Source organism: Artemia sp. Qi Xiang Cuo, chromosome 13 (assembly GCF_049724085.1).
Source record: "Artemia sp. Qi Xiang Cuo chromosome 13, ASM4972408v1, whole genome shotgun sequence".
Lineage (NCBI taxonomy): Eukaryota > Metazoa > Arthropoda > Branchiopoda > Anostraca > Artemiidae > Artemia > Artemia sp. Qi Xiang Cuo.
Genome location: NC_142806.1, coordinates 30,116,526 through 30,134,182, shown reverse-complemented (window position 1 = coordinate 30,134,182; position 17,657 = coordinate 30,116,526). Strand labels below are relative to the sequence as shown.

At 35.6% G+C, this 17,657-nt stretch overlaps 1 protein-coding gene across 1 annotated transcript in view; it reads left to right on the top strand.

Moving 5' to 3' along the window:
• The first annotated feature begins 3,613 nt into the window (after positions 1-3,613).
• Positions 3,614-17,657, top strand: part of LOC148945173 (microsomal triglyceride transfer protein large subunit-like) — a 68,100-nt gene continuing 54,056 nt past the window's right edge. Inside the window, exon 1 of the mRNA XM_089098965.1 lies at positions 3,614-3,695. The gene's annotated coding sequence lies outside the window, so the exon portion shown is untranslated. The remainder of the gene's footprint in view (positions 3,696-17,657) is intronic.

Genomic DNA, 17,657 nt, shown 5'->3' with positions numbered 1-17,657 from the left:
GTTTAATGATCAAGAAATATCAGCAATTGTACATACTGGATTTATAATTTTTATCTTTTTATTCTTTCTTATTTTTTTCATTTTGTGTAGTTTTGCTTTTATTTCTGTTCTTACTCGTGCACCTTTCTCGATACACGGGGAAATATTCGTATAATTATTCTTTTTTTTTCTTCTTACTAGACATAGACCCGATCTTGTTGTCAAATTTGTCTTTGTTTCCTCATGATAAGTCGATTTGGCCTTGGATTTTTACTGTTCTTCACCAGTACTAAGAAAAACGACAAAAAATAAAATTAGTTAGAATCCCTTCTTCCAAAACGTAGCAGACAAATTTATTTATCCAATCTCAAATAATTCAAGCAATAGGAATTTTCCTTTTCCAAATAGCTAAACTACACAATCGTGCAAAGAATAAGACAAATCCTTCCGATTTGGATTTTCAGAACAAAACTAAATTCTGGTTATTTCTGATTTTGGTTTTTCTTCTTATTGCTAATTCTTACATTATTACTATTTTACAGTTAGTGTCAACTCCTATGAAAAAAACGCAATTTCTGGAGATTTTTCCGATTGAAAGACAGTCTGTTTTTTGGGTCATAATATTAAAGAGGGATGAGGAGTTTGGATTTAGCCCACAGGACAAAAATTTAATTTAGTATTGTTTAAAGAAAAATACAACGGCTTTCTTGAAAAAAAAAAGTCGAACCGTTACATAATTCCGTCTGGTAATTTTTTTTTTTATTTCTACGCCTTTTGAAAATTTTGTGTGAATCTTTTTCATTGGCGTACGTAGCTTCTTCTCTAAAGGGGGGGGGGCATCCGATTCTGTGATGAAGAGAGGGGGGCTGAAGTTATATTGTCAGTTCACAAAACCTTACATTACCAGCAAGTTCTATCATACCTATGAAATCTTTATTAATAAGTAATCACCAAAAATCAAATTACCGATAAGCTTCAGCATTAATCAATCTTCTTGGATTAGAGCTAAATCTTTCGATGACATTATGGATAATTGCTTCTTGTCTGACTTTTAATCCGTCATTCCAGTTACTTATTTCCAGCTTTTTCAACCATCTAACTTTTATCAACTGCTTTTTTAGCCATCTACCTTTTTTCCAATTGCTTTTTCAGCCATATTTAGCGTAAATTTGAATTTCTAGGGAGGGGGGCAGCTACCCCCCTTTCGTACGGCCATGATCTTTTTGCTTATGATACTGTACGGTTATCTTTTTATTTGGTATATTTTTCTCAAAATCGTGTGAGATGACAGACCTACATTATAACCCCTAATTAAAAAGCATTTTAGTTCAAACCGTTCCTAATTTGTTAGTTTCGACATTCCACAAAGGAATTTATTTTTTCTCCCTTAAAATATCATGATGGCTGATTACAATCCCCCTTCTGTTTGGTAACCTCAGGAAGACAGCGGGAGCAACACCACTTAAAAAGGCCCTTTTCTGAAGGTTAAGTCTGGGGCCCTGGGCTCAGATGGCGAAAATAAGCAAACATTTTCAAAAACGCAAGATAAGATAAACATAATAAACTTGGAAGAAAAGATTAAACCGGTTGGATAAAAGATCTTTTTCTTCAAGTTACAATTTTCTTGTGAGTATTGGTGATTGTTTGGATTTTATTAAAAATTTTTTTGACTATTTAATAAATAAAAATTGACATTTGTGATTTTAGCTGAATGTTTCAGCTACCTGACCAGGTTTTACCTGGTCCCACCCAAAATTTCCACCCCCCTTACACTCAACCTATAATTGGTATCCTCCCCAATGGACAAAGTGTAAGAATTTTTAATCCAGCTGATATTCAAAGGAGCTCAACTCAAACAAGTGTAACTACAAGTCATATCCCTAGCTCTGTCCCTCATAGTTATGTTTTACCTCCCGATTATCCTAACTACACCATCCCAACAACAAACAAATATTCTGCGCTCAATGAAGAGTGCTATCCAGCTTTACCCTCTCATGACGGTGATGAAGAGCTCAGAACAGCTGGAAATCCATTGGAAATAGAAGGAATTGCTGTGCATGACAATGGATTAGTATTACCAAGACTAGGGCAGAATCCCAACATTGGCACAAAAAGGAGAGACTTGTCCCCAGACAGTGAAGCAGGTTCAGCTGCAAAGTGTAAGCAAAGGAAATCTGCAACACCTCAAGCAAATTACATCAACAAAGGTACACAGAGCATCATCCCAGAACAAGAACATTATAAAGTGTTATTAGAAATTATTATAGAGGAAAGTGGAAAAAACTTCCCTCCTGATTATGAAATTGCAAAATCAATCCAAACAATATTGAAGAATTCCAAATTTGAGCTTGAAGTTAAGAAAGAAAGAAGGAACATGCTTTTATATCTACAAGGTGAAGATGAGGCTGTAAAGATTTTATCTACCAACACACTCTGCAACATCACCATAAAGACAAAAAGAATTCAACCTATAGTAAGAGGAATAATTAAAGGTATCCCTCTTAACTTATCCATAGAGGAAATCAAGGAGAGCCTACAAACCCCAACAACTGTGAAAGATGGTATAAGACAGAAAAGATACAATAAGGAATCTAAAAAACTTGAAGATAGCCTTGCAGTATTAATTATTTTTGAGGGTAGGACCCTACCACCAAATATTTGGTGCTTTGGAAGAAAAAAGGAGGTATACCAATACTATCGAAGAGTCCTCCAGTGTCACAAGTGCCAGAAATATGAACACACTCATAAAGAATGTAGAGCTAAAGAGTCAATATGTTTGAGGTGCTCAGAGAAACACCCGTCAAACCAGTGCCCACTTAAAACAGTAGACCCCGAAATCAGACCAAAAGCATACATGTGTGCCAATTGTGGTGGAAGTCACTCATCAACATCCAATTGGTGCCCAGTAAGGCAGCAAAACCAAGGAATCCTCCAAGTAGCTGAAAAATATCAAATTGGGTTTTGTATGGCACAGGTAGCTTATAAAAGCTATGCTGATGTAATAAACAAGAGGAGGCTACATCACAATCAGACCTCACAAAGCCAGATCACTGACAGACTTGTAAAATCTTCCAAAACAGAAGCAGCTGAAAAGTTAGTAATTGGCCTATTATGCAGCCCAGAACTTATGAATTTATCAAGCCTAAGCCTACCAGTTCGTATTGAAAAGCTCTGTAAGTTGGTAGAAGAATTAAATTTAGGCTCCCTTAATCAACAAAAGATTTCAAGTGTTTGTCTGCTTAATAATGCTTCATTAGATATGCACCATGGTCCCTAAAATAATGTCATATTATTCTTGACCACTGCCAGGAAAATACTATTGATATAATCTGTATCCAGGAAACTTGGCTACAACCACATATAAGAATGTGGATGACAAAATTTAATATGCAAATTTGTTGACTTGTAGTGCAGTTTTTACAAGACATAGGAGCAGATAAGAAGATATAGTCCAGTTTGTTACTTAAATTTGGTGCATCTTGAATACAAGTGCAGTGTAAAATTATAGTGACAATTCACCCCTTACTTCCCTTTTCAACTTTCTAAAGTGATATTTTGAGAAACCATTGAATGAGGACCTAAGTGACATTTACTGTCAAGAAAGGTCCGAAATCCTGCTGCTGCTGCTGCATAATAAACTTGAAGACCAAAATATACTATATCGGTCGTTTATCGGCTGATTGCCATTTTCAATTTTTGATCTGTGAAGTGAACTTGTAGGCTATTTTTTTTTCGGTAAATATTTACCAAATCATATTAGGCTATTGACTTATGAATAAAGTGAATATACCACTCGATGCCTTTTTTGTGCTCTTTCCAAATATAACAGGCTAATCATTTTTGTCGGAATTGAATTTCATCCCCACCTCTATATACCAATTCAGGGTATATATTTGCACATTAGAGGGGTGGGGGTAAAGTTTAAACTTAGCCTACCTTTCATTTCCATCAGAATTAAAATATACCCCCAACTCTCCTAATATGCAAATATATACCCTGAATTGGTATATATTGGGGTGTGGGTAAAATTCATTTCTGAAAAAAATGACTATTATATTTGGAAAGACATAAAAAAAGCATTGAGTGGTATATTCACTTTATTTGTAAGTCAATAATATGATTTGGTAAATATTTACCTTTGTTTCAATTGGCTTGCATACTTTTATTTTACTCTATGGCAACATGACATAGATGGTAGAATTATACTTTAGCTACTTTTGACTATCTTGGAAATGGGTTAGATTAGGAAAATAAAACTTTCAGGAATGGCTCTACAGGCTACAGAAGGGAGTATACCCAATGGATAATATCTAAAAATTTCTATTCTATAGAATATAAAAATAATATTCAACTATACTTAGTTATTGCCAAAATTATCCAACTAGATAGCTATCTCAAAAATCCTTTTAAGCAAATAAGAAATTATTCAACTAGGAAAATAATTAAAATTTAAAAGAAAAATAGTTTTATCTTGCTAGCCAAATACAATAAAGCATAAGAGCCATCTTAGTATCTCTAACTAGGTGGATAATACTTTAACTTAATGCTTCTGATATGTATCTAACTAGACAGATCTTCATGCAAACTAGTGATAATATCCAACTACTCAGACAATTTTTTTCTCTTAGACATAGCATGAACATCTAATTTGGTGGATAACACTTTGTCCTAGCCCTTTTGATATTAATCCAACTAAGCAGTTAAGTAACTTCCTTTTTAGTTAAATATATATCAGAAGATCTAAGACTCAGCATTATCCACCTAGTTAGATATTATTGCTGTGCCTAAGAGAAACAATTTATCTGGCAAGTTGGATATTATCCCAAAACTGCATAGCCTACTGGAATTTACTTATCTTCCTAGTTGGATATCTATCAGGTGTGTTAAGACTTGGTATTATCCACCTAGTTAGATGTTCATGCTGTGCCAAAGAAAAACGCTTTATCTGGTTAGTGAGATATTAACCCAAAAATGCTTAGAGAATCTTCTTATCTACCTAGTTGGATATATATCAGAAACACTAAGCAACATTATTATCCAACTAGGTAGATATTCTGTATATTGCATAGACAGTCAAATATTCAGCTAGGTAGGTAAAGGTGTAAGAGTCTTAAAAATGTTATTATCTGTGTACCATGATATTTTATCTTGATACTAACTGTAGTTGGATACTATTTTTACATTCTATAGAAAGGGGGAGTATACCCAATGGATAATATCTAAAAATTTCTATTCTATAGAATGTAAAAATAATATCCAACCACACTTAGTTTTTGCAAAAATTATCCAACTAGTTAGCTAACGTATCTGAAAAATCCTTTTAAGCAAATAAGAAATTATACAACTAGAAAAAATAATTGAAATTTAAAAGAAAAATAGTTTAATCTTGCTAGCCAAATACAATAAAGCATAAGAGCCAACTTAGTATCTCTAACTAGGTGGATAACACTTTAACTTAATGCTTCTGATATATATCTAACTAGACAGATAAGTAAATTCTTTCTGCAAACTAGTGATAATATCCAACTAGTCAGACAATTTTTTTCTCTTAGACATAGCATGAACATCTAACTTGGTGGATAACACTTTGTCCTAGCCCTTTTGATATTAATCCAACTAGGTAGTAAAGTAACTTCCTGCCTAGTTAAATATATATCAGAAGATCTAAGACTCAGCATTATCCACCTAGTTAGATATTCTTGCTGTGCCTAAGAGAAACAATTTATCTGGCTAGTTGGATATTATCCTAAACGTGCATAGCCTAATGGAATTTACTTATCCTCCTAGTTGGATATATATCAGGAGTGTTAAGACTTGGTATTATCCACCTAGTTAGATGTTCATGCTATGCCTAAAAGAAATGAATTATCTGTCTAGTTGGATATTTACCCCAAACTACTTAGAGAATCTTCTTATCTGCCTAGTTGGATATATATCAGAAAAACTAAGTGACATTATTATCAAACTAGGTAGATATTCTCTCTGCCTAAGAGAAACAATTATCTGGTTAGTTGGATATTAACCCCAAACTGCTTAGAGAATCTTCTTATCTGCCTAGTTTGATATATATCCAAAACACTAAGCTATGTTATTATCCAACTTACCTTACCTTACCCTAAGGTGATTAAGGTAAGGTTACTTCATTTAAGCAGAAGATCCATTTTGCAAGGTTTCAATTTTATAGCACACAGATTTTTAAAGGTCATCAAAGGACAGGGCCCTCTAAAGAGAGAAGGAGTGCAGGTAGGTACTTCAAAATACCCCCCCCCCCCCCCAAAGAAAAATTGTAGCCTGTAGATCCATCCCTGAAAGTTTCATTTTCCTAACCTACCCCCTTTCCAAGATAGCCAAAAGTAGCTAAAGTAGAATTTTACTGATTAGAGCAAGATTCCCAGTAGATCTGTCTAAATTTTTTCAATAAGTGTGTGACTAGACTGAACATTTTAACCATAGGCTATAGAGCAGCAAAAATATTAAGTGGAGCCTAATCATGGGCATATACTTAACTTAGAAAATGCTGTCCAATCTTAGATACAGGATTTTAAAGTTAGAAAAAAGTGTCTAAATCATAGCCAGACTGTATTGCCAATAGGGCCTACATTCAATAATAGGCAAGTATGGAAGTAAAATAATGATATTTGCCTTGAGAACTAACTGGAGAGAAGGAAACATGTTAAAAAACAATCCTTACTTCATAATATACAGAATAATCATAGTTAATACATTTTGCCCACATCCATGCATTATTTTACTCCCCCCTCCTAATGTGCAAATATATAGCCCAAATTATAAGTTTTCAATGCATTCTGCCACCTGTAAATTATTTTTCCAGTTTTGTTTTATCACAGTAGATTGAATTTACAGATACAGGCGTTGAAACAACTATCATGCATTGGGGAAAAGATAGGAAATATGTAATTTGGCTATATATTTGCACATCAGGGGGGAGGGTTAGGGGGTAAAGTGTTGTGGGGCCATATGCAAAACGTGTTAACTATGATTTTTTTGCATATTATGAAGTAAGAATTGTTTTTATAAGACAGAAAAAATATATAATTTGGGCTATATATTTGCACATAAGGGGGCTTAGAGGTAAAGTATAGTGAGGCTGCATGCAAATGTGTTAACTCTAATTATTCTGCATTTTATGAAGTAAGAATTGTTTTTTTTAATGTGTCTCCTTCTCTCTAATTAGTTATTAGTTGGCAAATACCAGAATAATTATATTTAAATAGGCTAGGAGGTAAAGGTAACTTTTATTACAGTTTGAATGTTAAGGCAAGTTTTAAAGATTATAGTCAGCCTATCTTAACTAGCCCAGTCCCAAACATCAGCCAATCCTAACTATCTACTACTCTGTATATCATACATAAGATTAGAAATTAGTATTCATTAGAGTAGGCAGCATCTTTTCTAGGGAGGGGGCAACAAAATATTTGATGGCAGGGGGGGGGGGAGGTTGAAGTTATATCGGCAGTTCACAAGACCTCACATTACCAGTAAGTTCTATCTTACCTTTTGAAATCTTTATTCATCAATAATCATCTATGATTAATTCCCAAATCCCAAACTCCATTCAGGATGGGGATCAATGCCAGCAAGACCAATTTCATGTTAACTACAAGACATGAACTAGACAACCCACCCAATATCACCATAGGTGGGAGTCAGGTTGAAACAGTTGACTGCTGCCTGTACCTTGGTAGCCAAGTCTCTCCTAAAGCTATTGAATACATTTAATGTCCCCTCATCCTATTCTTTAAGGATCTATACTTCCTTTGTCTGCCTGCATCTTGAATATGTTTGTCCAGTTTGGAATCCTGGCATCTCCTGTGATGAATCAGAAAAAATTGAATCTATTCAAAATAGAGCCCTTAGAATAATTCTTAAAGGAGCTAAGGTTCCATACTCACTCCTTCTAAAAAAGGCCAAGCTGGAAACTCTTGAGCACAGGAGAGGAACGCTGTGCCTCCGTTTTGCAGACACCTTCCAAAAACTAACCTGACAAGTATGTGTCCAATAAGAGAGTCATGCATACTCCTGCCAGCAGCAGCAACAGCAGCAGGATTTCGGACCTTTCTTGACAGTAAATGTCACTTAGGTCCTCATTCAATGGTTTCTCAAAATATCACCTTAGAAAGTTGAAAAAGGAAGTAAGGGGTGAATTGTCACTATAATTTTCCACTGCACTTATATTCAAGATGCACCAGATTTAAGTAACAACTGGACTATATCTTTTTATCTGCTCCTATGTCTTGTAAAAACTGCGCTACAAGTCTACAAATTTGCATATTAAATTTTGTCATCAAAATTGTCATCCACATTCTTATATGTGGTTGTAGCCAAGTTTCCTGGATACAGATTATATCAATAGTATTTTCCTGGCAGTGGTCAAGAATAATATGACATTATTTTAGGGACCATGGTGCATATCTAATGAAGCATTATTAAGCAGACAAACACTTGAAATCTTTTGTTGATTAAGGGAGCCTAAATTTAATTCTTCTACCAACTTACAGAGCTTTTCAATACGAACTGGTAGGCTTAGGCTTGATAAATTCATAAGATCTGGGCTGCATAATAGGCCAATTACTAACTTTTCAGCTGCTTCTGTTTTGGAAGATTTTACAAGTCTGTCAGTGATCTGGCTTTGTGAGGTCTGATTGATCTGATTGTGATGTAGCCTCCTCTTGTTTATTACATCAGCATAGCTTTTATAAGCTACATGTGCCATATGGAACCCAATTTGATATTTTTCAGCTACTTGGAGGATTCCTTGGTTTTGCTGCCTGGGCACCAATTGGATGTTGATGAGTGACTTCCACCACAATTGGCACACATGTATGCTTTTGGTCTGATTTCAGGGTTTACTGTTTTATGTGGGCACTGGTTTGATGGGTGTTTCTCTGAACACCTCAAACATATTGACTCTTTAGCTCTACATTCTTTTTGAGTGTGTCCATATTTCTGGCACTTGTGACACTGGAGGACTCTGCGATAGTATTGGTATACCTCCTTTTTTCTTCCAAAGCACCAGATATTTGGTGGTAGGGTCCTACCCTTAAAAATAATTAATACTGCAAGGATATTTTCAAGTTTTTTAGATTCCTTATTGTATCTTTTCTGTCTTATAGCATCTTTCACAGTTGTTGGGGTTCGTAAGCGCTCCTTGATTTCCTCTATGGATAAGTTAAGAGGGATACCTTTAATTATTCCTCTTACTATAGGTTGAATTCTTTTTGTCTTTATGGTGATGTTGCAGAGTGTGCTGGTAGATAAAATCTTTACAGTCTCATCTTCACCTTGTAGATATAAAAGCCTGTTCCTTCTTTCTTTCTTAACTTCAAGCTCAAATTTGGAATTCTTCAATATTGTTTGGATTGATTTTGCAATTTCATAATCAGGAGGAAGTTTTTTCCACTTTCCTCTATGATAATTTCTAATAACACTTTATAATGTTCTTGTTCTGGGATGATGCTCTGTGTATCTTTGTTGATGTAATTTGCTTGAGGTGTTGCAGATTTCCTTTGCTTACACTTCGCAGCTGGACCTGTTTCACTGTGTGGGGACAAGTCTTTCCTTTTCGTGCCGATGTTGGGATTCTGCCCTAGTCTTGGTAATGCTAATCCATTTTCATGTACAATAATTCCTTATATATCCAATGGATTTCCAGCTGTTATGTGCTCTTCATCACTGTCATAAGAGGGTAAAGCTGGATAGCACTCTTCATTGAGCACAGAATATCTGTTTGTTGTTTGGATGGTGTAGTTAGGATAATTGGGAGGTAAAACATAACTATGAGGGACAGAGGTAGGGATATGACTTCTAGTTACACTTGTTTGAGTTGAACTCCTTTGAATATCAGCTGGATTAAAAATTCTTACACTTTGTCCATTGGGGAGGATACCAATTATAGGTTGAGTGTAAGGGGGGGGGGTGGTGGAAATTTTGGGTGGGACCAGGTAAAACCTGGTCAGGTAGCTGAAACATTCAGCTAAAATCACAAATGTCAATTTTTATTTATTAAATAGTCAAAAATTTTTTAATAAAATCCAAACAATCACCAATTCTCACAAGAAAATTGTAACTTGAAGAAAAAGATCTTTTATCCAACCGGTTTAATCTTTTCTTCCCATTCTCCTGCCATTTACCCGTGCCCCAGCTATTTAAACATTTGCCTCTAAATTACTTGGACTATTTGTCTTGGCTTTTCTCTGTCTAGAATTACCCAGCGTCTTGATGCAACCTATGCAACCTATTGCAAAATACTTGATAACTTCAATTCAAAATCAACCCTTTGCTGGGAAAATATTTTCCCCAAAAGACACTCCTCATACAGACACTGCCTGCCATGTACTGTTTCTGAACCTGTTCCTATCTTGTCTCCCATCCATTGCTTAACCTCCAGGTATGAAAAAACCTTTGTCCCCTTCATTACTGATCAAATAAACCACTAGTTTTCCTTTTTTATTGTACTGGTAATACCCTAGTTTGTGTCAGTTTGGTTCTCTTGTTGCCTTCCTCTTGTTTATATGTTCTCTCTTAAACCTTATTAACACTAATTTTTACCTCACTCTTTTTTAGTTTTGATTTAGTTTTTACCTTTTAACTCTCTTACATTTTGCTGCCTATTTTTTTTTTTTACTAATGAATGGCTTTGCCTTTCTGATATTGTTATTTTTGGCATTATTTAGCCAGTTTTTTAGACTCCAAAATGCGAATTTGGCCCTTTGGGGCTTGTGATAGTTGTTTTTTGAAATAAATGTCTTATCTTATCTCAAGTCTCCTCAGATAATTGCCATAGCTCTGATGTGAAACATTGACTAATACTTGCTAGCTCTAGCTTCCAAAGACTAGCCAACCTCTGGCAAGTATCCACCTATCCAACAAACTCAAATTGCGCCCATTCAACCGTTTAATAATCCCCATAGTTATTTATGGATGCAAAACATGAACCCTGAAAATCAAAGACAAGAGAAAACAAGAGGAAATTAGCTTTTGAGATGAGATTCCTCCAGTGCATTGCTAGAATCAAATACATGACCAAATTACAAATGTGGAAGTACATCAAAGGTTCCAGTCCACTGAAACCATTCTCAGTAAAATCAGTAAACAACAACTGCACTGGTTCAGCCATGTCAAGCAAATAGGGTCAAGCCGCCTCCTGGAAATTGCCCTTGAATAATGAAAAATATAAATGAAACTTAAAACGAACAGAAATTAAATTAACAATCAATGCAAACAAACATACAATATATGTTAATGTAAATTAATAAATAAATCTTAAAACGAGTGAAACTTAAATTGAATATGCAAATCAAGCTTGAAACAAACAAAAATCACGACAAACAAGAGTTTGAGTATCACCTCCTTCTCTCACTGTAATAGTCTAAAACCTACTGCGTCATTGGTGCTTTACTGTAACCGAATTTTATAACAAATGTTTTCTTTTGTACTTAATATTAAAATAAACATTAAAATTATAGTAGTATTTTGAACTAATGAGCTTTCAGCAATTAATATCTTTATGCATCAAATATTCAGTTTAATTTATTAGCTCTTTTTAAAGTTGTTAAAGACAAATATAGTCTCCCTACAAACAAGTGTTTGGATACTGCCTCCTTTCCTAATTGTAAATAAAAACCAAAAGCCTACTGCGTCATTGGCGCTCAACTGAAAACGAATTATATTACAAATATTTTCTTTTCCAGTTCTTACAGCATGAAAATAAAATACAATTACAGTGAAATAAATTCTTGAACTGATGAATCTTTCCACAATTAATATCATTATACATCAAATATTCAGTCTAATGTTGTTTATACTTTCCAAGACTGTTCAAGACGCATATAGTTTTCAGTAAGGTGCCAGTGGTGCAGTAGGTTTTAGACTTTTACAGTGAGAGAAGTTGGTCATACCCAAACTCTTGTTTGTGGTGATTTTTGTTCGTTTCAAGCTTGATTTGCATATTCAACTGAAGTTTCACTCGTTTTAAGATTTATTTATTAATTTACATTAATATCTATTGTATGTTTGTTTGCATTGATTGTTTATTTAATTTCTGTTCGTTTTAAGTTTCATTTATACTTCTATAGGAAAATGTTCTTTTTCGTTTTAAGCTTGATATTCATATTCAATGTAAGCATTACTCGCTTTAAGATTTTATTATTACTTGTTGAATGTTTTTGCTATGATTGTTTATTTAATTTCTGTTTGTTTTAGATTTAATTTATTATTTAATAGTAATTTCTGGTCGTTTTGAGTTTGAATTTTAAAAGGTATTTGTAGCTGCTGAGCTTAAAGTTTAAATATGGCCTTTACTTTTCTTTGAAAACTTATTTTTTGGAAAGTTTTTTTGAATTAATTTTTGATCGTTTTTGATTGCAAAAAATTTCGGGTTTTTGAAAATTCCTTATTTCAAAATCAAACTTAAAAAAAAAAATCAAATATTCATCAAATTATCAAAAGTGATATCAAAGTAACAACATCAAAGTGAAAAAATGGGCTTGTGTCAACCTCAGAGTTTTTATTATCTGATGATTGAACTATTTTTAACAAAGTGGCTGTGTCAAATTTTTAATTTGATTGGTTTGGAGAAAAAAGGCATGGGTGGACTAGATTAAGCTTTGGTCTCTTTTGACTCTTTAAAAGTGAACTAGAACTTTCTATTTTCAATCAAATGAGCCCTCTCTGAATTTTATACAAGTATCCCTGGAGTTTTAATATCTGATGGTTGAATTATTTTTAACAAAATGGTCACCTGAAATTATTATCAGATGGGTTTATCCATCCGATACATCCAAAGGCGTGGAGGGCGGGAGGGACTAGTTGCTTTCTGATCTTTTTCACTCTGAGAAAATGAACTACAGCTTTTAATTTCCATTCAAATGAACCCTCTCTGAAGTTTATACAAGCATAACTTCCATAAGCACCATATATGCCCCCAGAGCAATACTTACAACGCCTGCCCTGGTCCTTTGGGGGATTGTGTCGACACAGGAGTTTTTCTTATATGATCTTTGAACTATTTTTAACGAAATGACCATACGTAAAGGAGTTTTTGTTATATGGTCTTTGATCTATTTTTAACAAAATGGCTACCTGAAATTTACTATCAGATATATTCGGGGAAAAAGAGCTTGGGGGGCCAGTTGCCCTCTGATCACTTTTTGACTCTTAAAAAGGGCACTAGAACTCTCGATTTCTAATCTAATGAGCCCCCTTTGAAGTTTATACGACGACCCCTTCTATATGAAGTGCCTCTTAGAAAAAATAAATGGAGTGTGGGGGGGAGGCTAGCTGCCCTCCAATCACTTTTGACTCTTAATTAATTAAAAAAGAAATTTCCACAAAATAAGTTTTTCAAAGAAAAGTAAAGAACTCCATTAAACAAAAAATGAGCAAAAATAAAATAAAATAATTTACCAAGCGTGAAACTACCACAAATCAGCATCGATAAATAATTGAAACCCAAAACGAACAGATATTACAATAAATAACCGAGTCAAACTCAAAACGAGCAGAAATTAACACAAGTTGGGCGCAAAACCTCTATGCCTTCCCAAGGCCAGAACAAAATTTGCACTTTACTGAAATAAATATAAATGTTTTTACTTTATAACTTTAATAAATGAAATAATATTAACATTTTGATTACTAAATATCTGTATATGCATATTAAACTGACAATGCTAATTCATTTGTATTTTGACGGAATTTTATACGAGCATCCCTTCCATAACAACCATATATGCTCCCAGGGCATAACTTACAACGCCTATCTCCGGGCCCTGGGGGGCTATGTCGACAATGGAGTTTTTGTTATCAGAAATTTGAACTATTTTTAACAAAATGTCTATCTCAAAATTTTTATCTGATGCATTTAGGGCGTGGAGATGGGGGGGGGGGGGGGCTAGTTTCCCTCCGATCTCTTTTGACTCTTAAAAAGGGAACAAGAACTTTCAATTTCAAATCAAATGAGCCCTCTCCGAAGTTTATACGAGCATCCCTTCCATAAAAACTATATATGCCCCTAGAGCATTACTCATAACGCCTGCCTCCGGGCCCTGGCGGGTTCCGTCGACACAGGAATTTTTCTTATATGACCTTTGAACTATTTTGAATGAAAATGCTATTCTAAAAATTTTATCGGATGAGCTTGGGGAAAAAAGGGTGTATGGGAGGACTAGGTGCCCTCGGATATCTTTTGACTCTTAAAAATTGATCTAGAACTTTCAATTTCCAATCAAATGAGCCCCCTCTGAAGTTTATACTAGCATCCCTTTCATAAGAACCATATACGTCCCCAGGACAACACTTACAACGCCTATCCCCCGGGCTCTGGGGGGCATTTTGTTATCTAATTTTTGAAAAATTTCCAAAACACTGTCTATCTCAAAATCTGTAGCGGACGGGTTTGGGGAAAAAAGAGGGTAGGGGGTCGGCTAGTTTCACTCTCTTGACTCTTAAAAATTGAACTAGAACTTTCAATTTCCAATCAATTGAACCCTCTATGAAGTTTACTCGAGCATCCCTTTCATAAGAACCATACATGCCCTTAGAGCATAGAGCCTTCCACTGTGCCCGGGGGGTTCTTTGACACCGGTTTTCTTATCCGACCTTTGAACTATTTTTAACAAGGTGTCTAAGTCAAAATTTTCATCAGATGGATTTTGAAACAGAAGGCGTGGGGGGGGGCTAGCTGCCGTCGGATCTCTTTTGACTATTAAAAGGTGAGCTCGAACTTTCAATATCCAATCAAATGAGCCCTCTCTGAAGTTTATACGAGCATCCCTTTCATACGAACAAGTTATACAAACAATATATGCCCCAGGGCATAACTTGCAACGCCTGCGCCCGGGCCCTGGGGGTTTTGACGACACCTGAGTTTTTGTTATCTGACTTTTGAGAAATTTTTAACTTAATGGCTATCTCAAAATTTTATTGGATGCATTTGGCGAAAAATGGGCGGGGGGGGGGGCTAGTTAGCCTCCCATCTCTTTTGACCCTAAAAAACTTAACTAGAACTTTCAATTTCCAATCAAATGAGCCATCTCTGAATTTTTTACGAGCATCCCTTCAATAAGAACCATATATTCCCTCAGGGCATAACTTACAACACCTGCCCTCGGGCCCTGGGGCCTGTGTTGACCCCTGAGTTTTCGTTATATGGTCATTGAACTATTTTAAAAAAGCTATATCAAAGCTCTTATCGGATGGGTTGGAGGAAAGAAGGGCGCGGACGGGGAGGCTAAGTGCCCTCCGATCTCTTTTGACTCTTAAAAAGTGAACTAGAACTTCCAATTTCCAGTCAAATGATCCCTCTGTGAAGTTAATTCGAGCATCCTTTCAATAAGAACCATATATGACCTCAGGGCATAATTTTTAGCGCTTGCCCCCAGGTCCTCGGGGGGTATATCAAACCTGCAATTTTACTTACATTATCTTTGAACTATTTTTAACAAAATATCTCTCTTAAACTTTTTATTGGAAGCATTTGGGAAAAAGGGTTTGGGGGGGGGGGCGGTTACCCTCCAATATCTTTTGACGCTTAAAAATTGAGCTAGAACTTTCAATTTCCAATCAAATGAGCCCTCTTTGAAGGTCTTACGAGCATTCCTTCCATAAGAACCATATATGCCCCCAGGGCTTAACTTATAACCCTTGCCCCTGAAGACTGTGAGGGGACTGTCCTGCTCAAACATATAATTTAGAGAACTTTCAACTACATTGAACAAAATGGCTATATCAAAATTTTACTTGGATGTGTTTGGGGAAATGGTGGACATGTAAGAGGTGTCAGTTGCCTTAGAATCACTTTCGACTATAGAAAAGGAACTAGCCATTTCAATTTCCAATCGAATTAGCCCTTTCTGAAGTTTCTGCGACAACGTTGTCTATACACACCTTATATGCCCCTAGGGCATAACTTACAACCCTTGCCATGAGGGCTGTGGGGGAGTTGTCATCCTCAAAGACCTAATTTCCAGAACTTAAAACTACGTTTAATAAAATGGCTGTCTCAAAATTTTGATTGGATATGTTTGCGGAAAAGGTGGACGTGAGAGGGAGGTTAGCTGCCCTCCAATAACTTTCGACTATTAAAAAGGGCACTACCCCTTTGAATTTCCTATCGAATGAGCCTTTTTTGAACTTTCTACGACAACGCCTTCTATAAAAACCTTATATGCCCCCAGGGCATAACTTAAAACCATTGTCCTGAGGATTGTGGGGGAGTCTCCTCCTCAAAGACATATTTTCTATTTGGAAATCAACTACGCTGAACCAAATTGCTATCTCAAAATTTTGATTGGATGTATTTGGGGGATTGAGGGGCGGGGGGCTAGTTGCCATCCAATAACTTTCGACTCATGAAAAAGGCACTAGCCCTTTGAATTTCCAATCGAATGAGCTTTTTTTGAAGTTTCTACGACAACGCCTTCTATAAAAACTTATATGCCCCCAGGGCATAACTTAAAACACTTGCCGTCAGGGTTTTGGGGGAGTGTCTTCCTCAAAAACATATTTTCTATCTGGAAATCAACTACGCTGAACAAAATGGCTCTCTCAAAATTTTGAGTGGATGTGTTATGGGAAATGACGGACAGGGGGGGGGGGGCTATTTGCCCTTCAATCAATTTTGATCATTAAAAAGGGCTCTAGCCCTTTGAATTTCCAATCGATGAGTCTGTTTTGAAGTTTCTGCGACAACGCCTTCCATAAAAACCTTATATGAGTAGTAGAAGAGGTAATACCGCGATACGAACAAGGTCATTGACCTACTAACGGTATGAATAACGATACGAACAGGATGACAGCCAATCAGAGGCCTACAATCTGTGTACGAACAAGATCACGAGCCTCTTTCTAGGTCAATGACAGGGTTAGATTACGACCAGGACAATGTGACATCATCAGACCAGACTTTCTAGAGGTGTTTGTTTGAATTTACTTAATTTCTATGTCGAAATCAAAATACCGTTTTATCTGCAGTAGAATGAAGGACGTTGCATATATAGATCATGCTTGTCTGTACCGACCAGACTTTCTTGGAATGCTAGCTTTAAAACATGAAATAAATGTTAGAATATTAAGCGGGGACTCTAAGAGATAGAAATTTTTGACTTAAGGCTAAAAAAGTTTAAAGTAATAGACTCATCAAAATGATATAGCTTTACTACTTGACTGTGTTCTGTATAATACACAAGTACCATCGAGCAGTGTTGTCAATATAAAATATGCAAGGTGACTAGGGACTCTTTGAGTCCATACAAAAATTCTAAGGTAGAGGATGGTGGTATGCACTGGACACCTTCAAAACAAAGACTTATCGCCGACCTTCATCCGAAAGAGAATATCGTTGTACATCACATTCTTTTGCAGTGGATGGTAGCCAACGGTTTCAACGTCACAAGGATACATAGAGCCCTCCAATTTAATACAAAAACCCTATTTGAAAACGTTTATTGACACTTTTGTCGGTAAGCGTTCCGAAGCGAAAACGAAGGTTGAATAGGAAATTTTTAAATTCATTTTGAACTCGCCCTTCAGCAAAATATTCGAAAGTGAACGCAATCGAAGTCGTTGTAACGTTGTGACTGAATCAAAATAAAGTACTTAAACTATCCTTGATCCATACTTCATATCATTCACCACTATACAGTCCGATATAGTCCTCT